Source organism: Gobio gobio, assembly GCF_949357685.1.
Source record: "Gobio gobio genome assembly, chromosome: 7".
NCBI classification, from domain to species: Eukaryota; Metazoa; Chordata; class Actinopteri; order Cypriniformes; family Gobionidae; genus Gobio; species Gobio gobio.
This window is the reverse complement of record NC_137103.1, coordinates 24,245,065-24,259,001: the sequence shown is the minus strand read 5'-3', so window position 1 is coordinate 24,259,001 and position 13,937 is coordinate 24,245,065.

The window sequence follows — 13,937 nt, the reverse complement described above, 5'->3', positions numbered from 1 at the left end:
CTTTAGTAAATTATGGATCAGCGCTGACTCGAGACGCGAACCGTTTAGAACGATTCAGTCCGATTTGGTGAACTGGTTCGGTTCACTAAAAAGAACCGATTCAAAAGAATGATTCGTTCACGAACCGGACATCACGGAGACGGAGCGATTGCTAACAAAGTTATTTATAGTAACTACTGAGTTGTGAGAGCGCTGTCTGTCAGCGCGAGTTTATTGTGTTTGTATCTGAGAGTTCTGAATAAACACGAGTCCCAGTCACGCCGAGTCCGTCTTCATCATTATTACCAACTTTGTAACACATGCAATGTACCATTACAGCGAGATGAACGAGTTAGTAAGCTTGATTAAAGCATTATTTCTAGATATGTTCCAATCATATGAAAAGCGTCAGTGACGCGCATTGAGTAACTTACACAGCGCAAACAAAGACACAACAGCAGTAATCGAATGTAATCCAGTTTACTGTGGGGAAAGCTGGCTAGCCGCTTACCCCCCTTCTGCTTAATCTCACGCCGCCTTTGGTGCCTCCGCTGTGGGCCTGATGCATTACTCGGGGTCGGGGATGTTGAAGGCCGAGCTTCGGCGTGCGTGAGGTTTATCTCTAAAGATGTGGCTCTGCCGATGTTGAGTAGAAACTCCCGACTGTATGCACATTTAAGAACAGATAGACGCGACGAGGACGTACAAAAACACTTACTCACAAGATAGAAAACACGAAAACACCGTTCTGTCGGGAGAGAGAGAAGCCGCAGTGTGTGCACGAATAATAAATAATTAGCTACACATAAGAAATCACTGATCACAGATCAGAAGGAACTAAAAAAGACTTCTGTTTTCATTTGTACATCCAAACACTGAGAAACTGCCAGCATTCACTCGTTCACAAGCAATGATCTGACTCGAGCGCTTGCATGGGCGTGCCAGATTCTCTGGGTGGAGGAAAGGGAAGTAACCATTCCTGCTTGGACGTCAAACCAGGAGACTTCAGGATTGGCTAGTCTGGCCTGTCATTTTCTCAAAGGCAGAGAAAGACAGCCAGAACTCAACATTAACATTTATATCAACTTGGGGACAATATTCAGGCTAGGGGAACTCATATTAATGTTGAAATACCTCATAAAATGAAAATTTCATGCCATGGGACCTTTAAACATTCTTGGAAACATTTGGGATAATGTAAGTACACAAGTCAACAAAATGTAAAACATTGTTATAGTGGTTTTTGGATATTTTAATCCAAAAATCTTACATATTGTGCCTTTAACAAAGCTTATTGGTGATTTAAAACGTTATCATCCAACGTGATGCAAACAGGCTTTCCAACTAATGTAAATCAATATTTACATAGTATGATAGTACTAAATTTATCTCGCACACGTGTCCCGCATTGTCGCGCAAAATCACATATACTGTCCTGCAACAGAGCAATTTGCAATTGGTCACCCCAGAGGAGGGTCAAACTAACAGGCCAATGAGCTTGAGTTTGATCACCCATTTTCCCTTTTGCTGCATAAAGGTAACTAAATCTTAAAGTCGACATGAAATGGAAGTTCTGATAACCTCTTCTTTCTAATTATGATGTATATCTTAGTGAAATGGCTTCTCAAACAAGTAAAAATTTAGGATTTAAGTTTGTCTGTTGGGAGTTGATTGGATGGTTGTGGTTTGCTATTTTGTTATGTCGTGTGAGTTACAGGATGATCCCGCCCTCGCAGCAGTAAACGCGCCACAGAGAAGAGATTTCCCTGCACGAGAGAGGGGAAGTTATTTTGATTTAAAGATTATAAGGACACATTTATTTAAATTAATAATAGCCTATTAATAATGATGAACATAGTGACTTTAAGCATACGTAAATAATTTAGCAGAAAAAGTCTCCCAAAACTAGAACGTTTTATATCGATAATGTGCAATATCGATAGTCATTTTAACTTGACTTAACTTTAACTTTTTAAATGATATAGGTAGTATATAGTATATAGGTTGATTACTTTTGAGTTTATGGAACTTATTTTATTATGTTCGCTGGAAGCACAGATCAACTTTAATTGTTAAGTTGATACAACACATTTTTCCATAAGTAAAGTAAGCACAAGAAACATCCTGTTGCCAGTTGCCTTATAGTTTTGTGTTTTCTTAGCTTCTGATATTTTACAGCCTGTCTGATTTAATCAAATCCATTCAAAAAGGTATACCTGACAATTTTCCTTCTATAGCCTATAACTATTTTTTTTTTTAAATATTGTACATTACTGTGCTTCTTGTCTTATTCAACCTAGCTGTAATCGCTGCAATTTTATTAAATTTATTCTGCTATCACCTCTACTTTCGAAGTCTGGATTGTCTATCATTATGGAAACAGAAGAGCAGAAATATACTCAAGGCTATAGCAAGCATAAACGGAATGTCTTAATAGCAAATCCGAGAGACATTCAGAGACATTTATCAGATATTCTCAAGCATCAAGGGGTCCCAGATGGTTAAAAGGTTGAGGAACTGCTTGGCACTGCTTGGTCCTGTGTCACATGGACATCTTAGTGAGAGTGGAGTGGGAGAAGTAATGGAGATCCAGTAAATCTGACAGTGATGCACTAAGGCAGAAAGAACACCCTGGAAATAAGTTATGGCACAATGATGACCTGGTGCTTTTGATAAAATGCGTGTGCTGCAGCTCAGCCTGCTTCACAGTTTGGGTTTAAGATGCGAGTGACTGCATGATCGATTGGGTATTGTTTTCTGCATCTTTTACACATGTAGTCTATCCACACCCTATACAAGACGTCATCCATCAAATGATGGAATAACACACTCTTCATTCATGCAGTTTACAACGTCTGCTGACTCTGTACTGAGTGTATTAGCAGTCTCTCTCTCTCTTGCTCTCTCTCTCTCTTGCTCTCTCTCTCTTCTCTCTCTCTCTCTCTCTCTCTCTCTGGCACTGTGATGATGGGATGACTGCACTGGTTGAAATCTTATAACAAGATGGACACTTAAGAAGTGTAAATGTGATCAGAGTATACTGTAGATCAGATGGGTCATCATTCTTGAATTCCTCAGTACTGAGATGAGAATCTAAGGCGGGTACTCTGAAGTTTAAAACTATTGGATCTGCTTGGATCTGCACTCTGGATCTGCCATAACCAATCGCTAACTTTTGGTCGTGACGTATGTCATGTGCCATTCGCCTCTGTTTCTCACATGGAAGTCCGTAAAAATAACTGTGCAGATTGTGCACGCCACCTCAATGATAAAACCGAAAACTCGTGCATTCGGATTGTGATTTACTCACAGTGAAAGGGAGAGTTTTGTGATCGGGAACGCGTTGCTCACGTGGTCCGTAACATGATTGTATGCTGTAAATAAAATGTCATATGCTTGGTATGATAAGAATAAATGCTGCCGTGAATAACGGCCCAATTCAAATGTTTACGTGATTTTCTTCTTTTTATGTTTTGAGCGGTGATGAAATATATTGCTCTTGTAAATACTTGCCAGCATTTAAAGAAATACAAGTCTAGAAATGCATCCAAATTACAGCGAAGCGCAACCGCACGGTGCTCTGCAGTGGTCAAAAAGGATATAAACAGTGAATTTTGAAGTGTTATATTCTTGAAAACTCAGAGATGTGGATTCGGACAGCAATTCAATTACCACACGACCTTGGTGTTTCTCTAAAACAGTAGGTAATTCGGCCGGGGATTTTTACGCGGGTGGTGGGAGACGGACGGCAATAAAATCACTTGACTAGCCCCTGTAAATGATGGCAATACCTGCCGGCCCCAAGCGAAACTCGCATCTTTTCTGCGCCGCCATTACTGAACTACAACTCAAACTAGCGCACGACATCAACATCATCGTTCTCAGCCAATTCCTCTGTTCACTGATTGGACCGGTAAAAATTTGTTCGGAGAAAACCTAAGAATATACCGCAGTCCCAGATGGAGTACTGAAGGAAAATTAAAATTGAGTGGAAGTACGTAGGAGGGCGGAGCCAGGCTAGCACATTTGGACATATGCGCATAATATCTGATACAGTTCTGATATATACAGTGAACGAATTAAATGACTTTCAAGGGGGTCTATTTTTATTAAATTCATTTCTATAGGACATTTCAAAGGTGCAATCTGTCATGGTCCATCTCATGCAACTCGACTCAAATTTTTGTGATATATTTGTAATATGAAAATCTATAATGTATAATGAAGTGATAAAAAATTACAGTGTTAATAGTTTGTTAATATTCTGTAAAATGATGATCTTAACAAAACTCTAGAAGCTCTAGAAGACTACTGGTTATGGGAATACGATTTCTATTCAGGAGCTATTTAGCAATTTATTATTATTTTTTTTTTGCATGGTATTATACATATCAATCAGTCATTTAATAAACAAATTAAATTCAAGTATGCAAATTACTATCGAAGTCATAGTAAAAGACATTTAGAATGAATTTCTATTTCAAATAAATACTGTTCTTTAGAACTTTCTATTCACCAAAGAATCGATATTTATCACGGTTTCCACCGAAATATTAAGCAGTGCAACTGTTTTGAAAGGTGAACTATGTAAGATTTTTGCAGTAAAATATCCAAAAACCACTAGGCCAGTGTTATATATTTTGTTCAGTTGAGTACGAATATCCCAAATGTTTCCAACTATTTGTAAATCGTGAGAAATTGCTATTTTAACCAAGGAACCGGAACGTGTGAGCTATGCGTGTGAGGGAGTTGCCTGTGGATTGCGTCATATCTGCGTTACCCTCGGTTTCCGGTTTTATTTAGCAGAAACGCTGTGCTCTCACTGCAGTGTGAACAAGTGTCATAGCAGCCGCCGAGAGAACGTCATAACTTCCTTTTCAACACACTCAGAAATATCTAATATGATAAACAGAGTTGCGTTACCTCATACTCATGACTGGAAAAGAGGAAGTGGCGCTGGCGACCATGTCATAATAAAAGTCCCACCGGCGACTATGCCAAATTAACAGTCCCGCTCTTCAATCGCTTCAGCGGTTCCTCAGCCCCACTACACTCTGTCCTGCTCTGCTTCAGACTACAGTAATGTTAATAATCGCATCCATGAACATGATTTCTGCCCGAGACCTATCCTGACTCTTTTCCTCCAGCTTTGAGGTAAAGACCACAAGTCCCAAGATTCTGCGCTCAAACGTGGCTTCATCAAACTACGCCTTTGTTTTGAACAGGCGACCTCTACCGGACGGAAAAGTTACATAGCTTTAACATTGCTAATAATAAGAAATGTTTCTTGGGCATCAATTCAGTATATTAAAAATGATTTCTGATGGATCATGTGACACTGTGATACTAAAAAAAAATCAGCTTTGTCATCACAGGAATATATATATTTATATATATTTTTAAATATATTAAAATAGAAAACACATTTTTTTGTAAACTTTTGTTTAAGCAGCCTCGGTATGCATAAGAGATTTCAAAAGCAAAATCTTACCAACCCTAAACCCTAAACTTTTAAATGGCAGTGTATATTTTAAGACTCCCCATTTAAAAAAAATATATATTATTTGAGGTAGTTCATGCTTTTATAAGGAAGTTTAGACCCTCCCCCAAAATAATACTGTCTATTTTTCCCAGTGTTGGAAGATGAATTTAGTACATCACACGTTCTGTGTCTACCACTAGGAATATGAATGTAAATTAGAAGTTAAATAAAAGACAAACAAACCCCTCGTACTAGGTCAAAATTGTATCAGACAGAAATAACGTGCAAATCACTACCATCTTGGATGGATTAACTGACATACACTTATTCCATTACATGCACCATGTTGGTTGATCCTTGTCCAAATTTAGACTTTTTTTTAATGAATTGTTGGCCTTTTTATTATTTCAAAAGCACATTTGTCGTCCATCTGTTTTTATTGTTTCATGTTAATCACTTGTAGTTGTCACACTCACGCACATGCAGTGATTTCACCAAGTACAACATGTTCCTGTATCAATATCTTTGCTGATCCTGGAACAGCATTCCAGTCAACCAATCAGATTTGAGGGAACAAGTTTACAGCTTATGTCAAGTTTAGACTTTCAACCAGGGTGCTTCTACATCAGTGTTATTCACCTATCATTTCCCTCTGATTTTAGGGATAACTTATGGGTAGGTACAAGGTTAGGACTACATTTTCGGACAGGATTGTTGTTCCAAGATCAACAAAATATGTCTTGCTTGGCAAAATCACGGTGACCACATAGAGACAAATAGATCGTCTCCCTCAGATAGACACTCACAGTAGAGAGAAAATATGAGAAAACACAGACACATGACTATTGGTTTGACACAGTTTAAATCTTAAATCTCTCTCTCTCTCTCTCTCTCTCTCTCTCTCTCTCTCTCTCTCTCTCTCTCTCTCTCTCTCTCTCTCTCTCTCTCTCTCTCTCTCTCTCTCTCTCTCTTCCTCCCTCTCTTTCCTCCCTCTCCAGGGAGCAGTAATTACAAAAGAGTCTTGGTGTAGTCTCTCTCTCCTCCTGTGCTCTCTGCAGTGTGAGGGGGAGAAGTTGCTTTACTGAACAGTTGCAGCTGGTTTGTGCAGGAATTAATCATGATGATTAATTGGGCTTCAAGTTAAATATCCACAGAGCGACGTCAAGCTGACAGGCGTCACGCTTAAATTGACACTGTTTTAAAAAGCAGTAGATTGATTTACAGAAAGGACTAATGAATAGCTCTCTGAACCAGGGGAGACATAAACAGGAATGTGTGTTTTCGAATCTGACCTGAACAGTCAGTTTGTTGCTCGCTCTCTTCCTCTCTCTCCTTGTCAATATGCTGCTTTCTCTGTGTGCTTCTCTCGCTCTAATTTGCCTGTGTGTGTGTGTGTGTGTGTATGTGCGTGTCTTTCCTATTGTTCGGGCACATCGGTGTGTAGGGGAGGGGCTCCAGTCCTGGCATTTGTAATCCATCTATTGTGTTGGGCCTCTCCAGCTCTGGATCAATGCTCTGCACTCACTCTGGCCCACAGGTCTGTAACCGAGCCTCTATTCAGCCCTCCTCAGTCCTCTCTCTCTCCCACACCAACTTTGGAGGAGGAATAGCGGGGGTACGGATACAGCTTCTTCATGTGTTTTTTGAGTGTGCGTGTGATTTTGTAAAGCTTTGCAGCAACGCTTATGTTTTCTCTCCTGTGTCAAAAAGGGAAAAAAAAGTTCTGATTCCCCTCTGGAATGATTCTCGCTTTAAGTGTTTTTCTACATTCAAGCCTTTTTTTCCCTCATATAATAATTTTCTGATTTGCCAAAAAATTATGAAATATTTATAATGGTTATTTCAGAGGTTATATCATCACTTTCACGGGTTAAATAGGATTGTGCTGGTGGTTCTGGTGCCCTAGGCAAGATAAAAACAAAAAAATCATAACTACCAATGTTGACACCATGCTGTGATATTATATTTATAAGGAAACATTTTTATAAAATAAATGATTATTATATATACACATACAACTGAAACTTTGTTTTGAAACTTTGTATGACAAGAGGGATCTCAGGTTCAAAACCCACTCGCCTTTGGGTCAATGACATATAGAAGCCTGTCCGAAATGTGTTTTTTAAAGGAATGATCTAGTTTGAAAGTTCTCAGAAATTTGTATTTATGTTAGTTTTGAAAACGATTATAGCATCTTTAAGAGAACCCCCCCCCATCATGTTAAAAGTACGTTTTCCATACACACAATGAAGATAAGTGTAGGCTACACATCTTCATTAATCATTATTTTAAGGTCATTTAACAATGTACAACAATAATTGTATTCTTTTAACAATATATTCTGAATTATTATTAATGATATATTTATAAATATTGTTAGGTTTTTGGGGAGTAACGCCATGTGGTATGTATTCAACGAATGTATTCAAATCACTATACTGTATGTATGAATTTTTTATGCAATTTTGGCAACACTTTATTTCAATGGTCCAATTTAGGCATTCTACTGATGATAAATAACTTTTCAACTACATGTCAGCAACTAGACTGTCCAATATCTGCTAACACTTTAATTTGATGCTCCCCAGCAGACATTCTACTGACTATAAGTAACTTTGCAACTACATATCAACTTATTCTGCTCGCCTGAACCCTAAAACTTAACCCTAACCTAACAGTCTACTAGTGCTCTAATGAAAGTTAGTTGACATGTTGCAAAGTTACTTACATATAGTTAGTAGAATGTCTAAAATGAACGTTCAAAAACAAAGTGTAACCGCATTTTTAAATAAATGAATAGATGTAGGGTCAAAGAAATAAGCCATATCGGTGACCTTTACAACAATGCAAAATTGGCTCTGTACATCAGTGGATGAACTTCAGAAACAATTCGTTGTATACTTAGTTTTTTTATTTTAGGTCCAGAGAGTGACTTGGAGAGTACTTGTCTCCTCACTTCTCTTTAGAACTGTGCTGCTAGGTCAATATGTCACCTCTACCAGGGTCCGCTATGGATTATTAAGCATAATGCTTAATAGTATAACTTTTTTTTGAGGGAGTACATTGGCTAAATGGAGCCAGAAAGTGTGTACTGGAGAAAAAAAACAATGGACTGGTTGGTGCATAAAGGCAAATGGAATGGAATATTTAGTTTGTTTATGTATCGAAGGTGCTGGAGCGCCGTCCCAGATCATCCCAGCGCAGTTTAACCTCTAATTGCTTTCTTGGTGGATTCTATCAGAAAAGCACAATGAATTCATCAAAATACTTTGTCGCAGTCACTGGGATCTGCATGACTCTTGTGATGAGATCAGATCAGAATTTGTGAGTTTAGCATTTGCCGCCGCACGTCTCTTCTGAACTTCTGCTGAACCCAAAGACACGTTGTTCCTCGTTCCAAATGCTGTACATTTTGCATTGTGCACCGCTTTTGTGAGAGAGAAGATAGAGAAACGTCTAATCTAAATCAGAGGTGTCTGAAGACTTTGAGAAGGGAAATACCGCAGCTGCCAGTAGGGGGCGCTGAGACAAAGAACAATCCTGTAAGGAGAAATACTCCCCCAGCACCCTTATCTGCATTCACTTCCTCTGTCTCATGAATACAGAATGTTCTTGCACAACCCAGTAAGCCTCTGAATTCATGAACACGCAGAGCAAGTGTATATGTTTATGTGTTTAAAAAATCATCCTGCCGCACAGGCCTGTCTGTTTGGCTCGAGTTTGCATGTTATTGTTGTAGCAGTTTTGCAGTTGTCTGTCACTGTAACCCCTCCCCCTCATGTCTCAAGTCTAGTCGAGACCCTCTTTAAACAGACGAGGCTGTTCATGCTCACCAAAGACTCTTGCAAATCATTCTGACTTGCTGTGAGTGTATATTCAGCATTCTCCTGTCGATAGATCTGTCTGATGCAAGGCTGGAAGTCATTTGAAGGGGAAGAGAAATCAGAAATTAAACTCATAAAGAATACCCACACCTGCTCCAGAGAGAAACAGAGACTGGCTAACTAACTGGCTGAAAGTTTTTACTCGCCCTCATGTTGTTTCAAACCTTATGACTTTCTTTCATCCTTGGAATGCAAAATGAGAAATTAAGAAAACTGTGCTATCCCCTCTTCTCCATGCAGTGACATTTAATGGGTTTTCCAGCTTCAAAATGGTTGAAAAAGCACCATAACATTATTACAAATGTAGTATGTGACCAATTCCCGATCTTCAGTTATATGATAGCTTAGGATCAAACCACAGTTGTGATCCTAGACCACAAAACCAGTCATAAGTCTCACGGGTATATTTGTGGCCATAGCCAGCAATACATTGTATGGGTCAAAATTATCAAATCTTTCTTTTATGCCAAAAATCATTAGGATATTAAGTAAAGATCATGTTCCATGAAGATATTTTGTAAATTTTCTACCCTAAAAATATAAAAAAAAAATTATTTTCGATTTGGCGATATTCTCAATATTTAGATTTTTTTGCACCCTCAGATTCCAGATTTTCAAATAGTTGTATCTCGGCCAAATCCTCTCCTATCCTAACAAACAATACATCAATGGAAAGCTTATTTATTCATGATGTAAAAATCTCAATTTTAAAAAAAAATTGTCCCTTATGACTGGTTTTGTGGTCCAGAGCCACAATTTACAACTCAGCCTCATTGAAAAAAAAAAAAACATAACTGTGACAACATTTCTGCAAAATGATATTATGCTGCATTCTTGCACATTTGGCGACACGTTAAATGTGAAATGTTCAGAGAGCATTTAGTTTTCTCTCAAACAAATGAACATGAATGTGACAAAAAAATTTCACATTGGCTGTTATGCTGCACGTATCGTGGCAATTGGGAAATCTCCAGTGACATGGCACTAAAAAGTTAATGTTCTATCGTGTTTGAAAATAACGTACCACCTACATTAAACCAAACTGATAGTGTAAACAAAAATGGTGAGGAAAAAAAGGGCATTTGCTGAAACAACTATGCCATTTTAGCTTCTACAAGTCTTTGAGCTCTTTTATTGAGTGTCATAAATCGTGTTTCACGGAACTCGTCCTCGAGCGCTCCATATCGCAAGTGCAACATTGTACTAAGTGGCATGTCCAGAGTTAGATGCGTTCCTGGGTCCACATATTTTCTTGATTCTGGAACAACATTCCTATCTGAAAAATCCTAACCATATCCCTACCCCTAAAACTAAACCTCCCCACAACTTGTCCCTAAAATCACATGGGAAATGATAGGTGAATAACACCGATGTAGAAGCACCTAAACCTTGTTGTAAGCCTAAACTCAAATCTGACTGGTTGATTGGAATTTTGTCCCAGGATCAACAAAGATGTCGATCCAGGAACATGTTGTACTTAGTGAAATCAGGTTTTGTTACTAGGTGAATTAACGAGCAAGTTTACTACATAAGAAAAGCCATACTTCACGAGTTAACACTTACAAATAATCTGATAGAGTAAAGAGTATGCGTATTTGGCCGGTTGTCCCAAGGGAGGGCTCAGAGCTTGGAATTTGGCCTGACGCCAGAGTTCCCCCATATCCTTGGCTGGGATAGGAACCAGGTGAAGTGAATATCACTGATTGTGTCTTCATCACGGCACCTGTTAGTGGGTGGGATATATTAGGCAGCAAGTGAACATTTTGCCCTCAAAGTTGATGTGTTAGAAGCAGGAAAAATGGGCAAGCGTAAGGATTTGAGCGAGTTTGACAAGGGCCAAATTGTGATGGCTAGACAACTTGTGGCTCTTGTGGGGTGTTCCCAGTCTGCAGTGGTCAGTATCTATCAAACGTGGTCCAAGGAAGGAACAGTGGTGAACCGGCGACAGGGTCATGGCTCACTGATGCACGTGGGGAGTGAAGGCTGGCCCGTGTGGTCCTGAGCGCACTGTAAACGCACAAGCCATGTGGACCACTTTTATGATACTTTTATGGTGCTTTTGCATTCATATGGTGCTTCTTGCAATATGCATTTGCTGGAAAAGAGCAACCAGCACAGTCATAAAGGAGTCAGTAAATGAAGGCAGAATGTTTAGTTTTGGTGGAACTATCCCTTTAAAGATTACCGATCACTGTTACACAGTAGAATTTGAGAATTCATTGACTTTCTTATCTAATACATTTGTGTGAGTGTGTGAAGGTTTCCTTTTGTATGTAGGCATCGCTGACAGGCAGCGAGCGCAGTTCCCCATGAACAGTGACTTCAGCCTTTGCTTTTCTCTGAGCGAATCTGTGTTTTTGGCAGATGATGTCATTGGGAAAGTGTTGAAAAATATTATTTTTGCCACACACTCACTGATCCAATTTATATGTTTGATCACAATTGGAAATTGATCAAAATCTTTTCTAACAATGTACAACTTTATTAAGTCTGAACATTTTCTTAAATTGTCAGCCAATTAAATTGTCAGCCAATCACAGACAGTAGCTCAATGTATAAAATCTAGACAAGGGATGCATCTGAAACCTAAACCTATATTGCTGCCAATGACACAATGACATCATCCTAATGATCTAAAACAATCAATACAAATAAATTGTATACATTTAGACTAAAATCTTGATAGAAATGCATGGAGATATACATTTTTTTTTTTTTAATTGTCGTTTAAAAAATTTTTCAACCAGCAACCAAACATGAATAAGATTGTGGGATATGAAGGCAGCAAATATATTTATGTTACCATCAAAGATCAACCATGTGCGTCTTAATAGACATTTGCTTTTGAACATGCTTTACCTCTGTTCACTGCATGCCAGCTTTCGGACATAGAGGTTCAGATTTTGTTCAAACCAAACATCTAAATGGGGGCTGTGGAATGACTGTATTGTAGGTGCCAGACGGGGAGATTTGAGTATCTGAGAAACTGCTGATCTCCTGGGATTTTTGCACACAACCGTCTCTAGAGTTATGGTGCGAAAAACAAAAAACATGCAATGCTGCAGTTTTGTGGGTGAAAACGGTTTGTTAATGAGAGGGGTCAGAGGTGAATGGGCAGACTGTTTAAGCTAACAGAAACGCAGCGGTTTAATGAAATAATCACACGTTACAACTGTGTCATGCTCATCTCTGAACAGTGAACATGCAAAGCATCAAATCTTGAATTGAATGGGCCACAGCCACAGAAATCTACACCAGGTTCCACTCGGTCAGCTAAGAGCAGGAAATTGAAGCTACACTGGGCACCAATCTTGGGTGCGTTTCCCGGAAACGTTGTTAGCCAACTATGGTCGCAAGTTCCGTCGTTATCAACATAGTTCAACGAGACGGTGTATCCTGAAACCATAGTTCCAACGAACGTTCGCAAACAGCATCGCAAAGTTGCGTGGTTGGAAAGACAGCTCTCGACCTGTGGTTAGAAGCATTGTTTCTTGTTGCATAATATGTGGACTTAATAAATCCTTATCTTGAGCAAAATAAGCAAGCTGATATTCAGTACAATCTATATACTTTATTTAGAATACATACAAATGTAATTTATGTCTTTTAGTTCGTCAAGAGATTTAAAGCACTGTTTTTGAAGAGTGCGCATGTGCGTACGTGTTCTAGTACGTAAGGACGAGCCAATGATTGAATCTGGAAATGCAATTTTGAATATGTCCTCAGATGACATGTTCATAATTTATAGCAAAAAAAAATCTAGCATTAATTCAAACTTAATCCGATTCATTAAAAGCAGTTATTACTCCACCACCTGCGTGACATCATTAACCAACGTGGTTGAACGACAAATATGCGACAATACGGTTTCGGGAAACAGTCGTGACTAGCTAGTTGATTTCTTCAACGATGCATCGTACTAGTTAAGCAGTGAGTTACGTCGTTGTCTGGGAAACACACCCCAGGTTGGTGGTGATGGTTTAAAAGTGTCAGGAATATTTGAAAGCACACACTAGGCCTTTTTTATTCCAACTAAGATTGTTTGAATGCCACAGTCTCCCTGAGAATTGTTGCTGACCATATGCATTAACTTATCCACCTTATTTTTCACTTAAGAGTGGGTGCGGGCATTAGTAAATTGAATATGTCTGGTTTCCGGTTATTTTGAGCAGTACAAAACAGCTTGTTTTGCTGCTAGATATTGTAAATTATTTCTTACCATATTATTTTAATTTATTGGAATTATAAAGGCACTGGTGTGTAGCGCAAATAGTTTTAACATTTAATGCAGTGATATTCTTCTAGTTACTTACTTATAGTGACTAATGAATCAATAAGTCTCACACATCCACAGAAAATAGCTTACTTCCAGGTTGCAAAATAAAGTGCATAGCCAGAGAGAGAAAATACAGAGACAATAGGTTATAGTCTGCAAAATATTTAAGAGGAAAAAAAAACAACCTTTTGATAACACTTATGTTTATGGTCCAATTCTCATTATTAACTAGTTGCTTATTAATGCACATTACTAGGATATTGGCTGTTTATTAGTACTTATAAAGCACATATTAATGCCTTATTCTGAATGACCA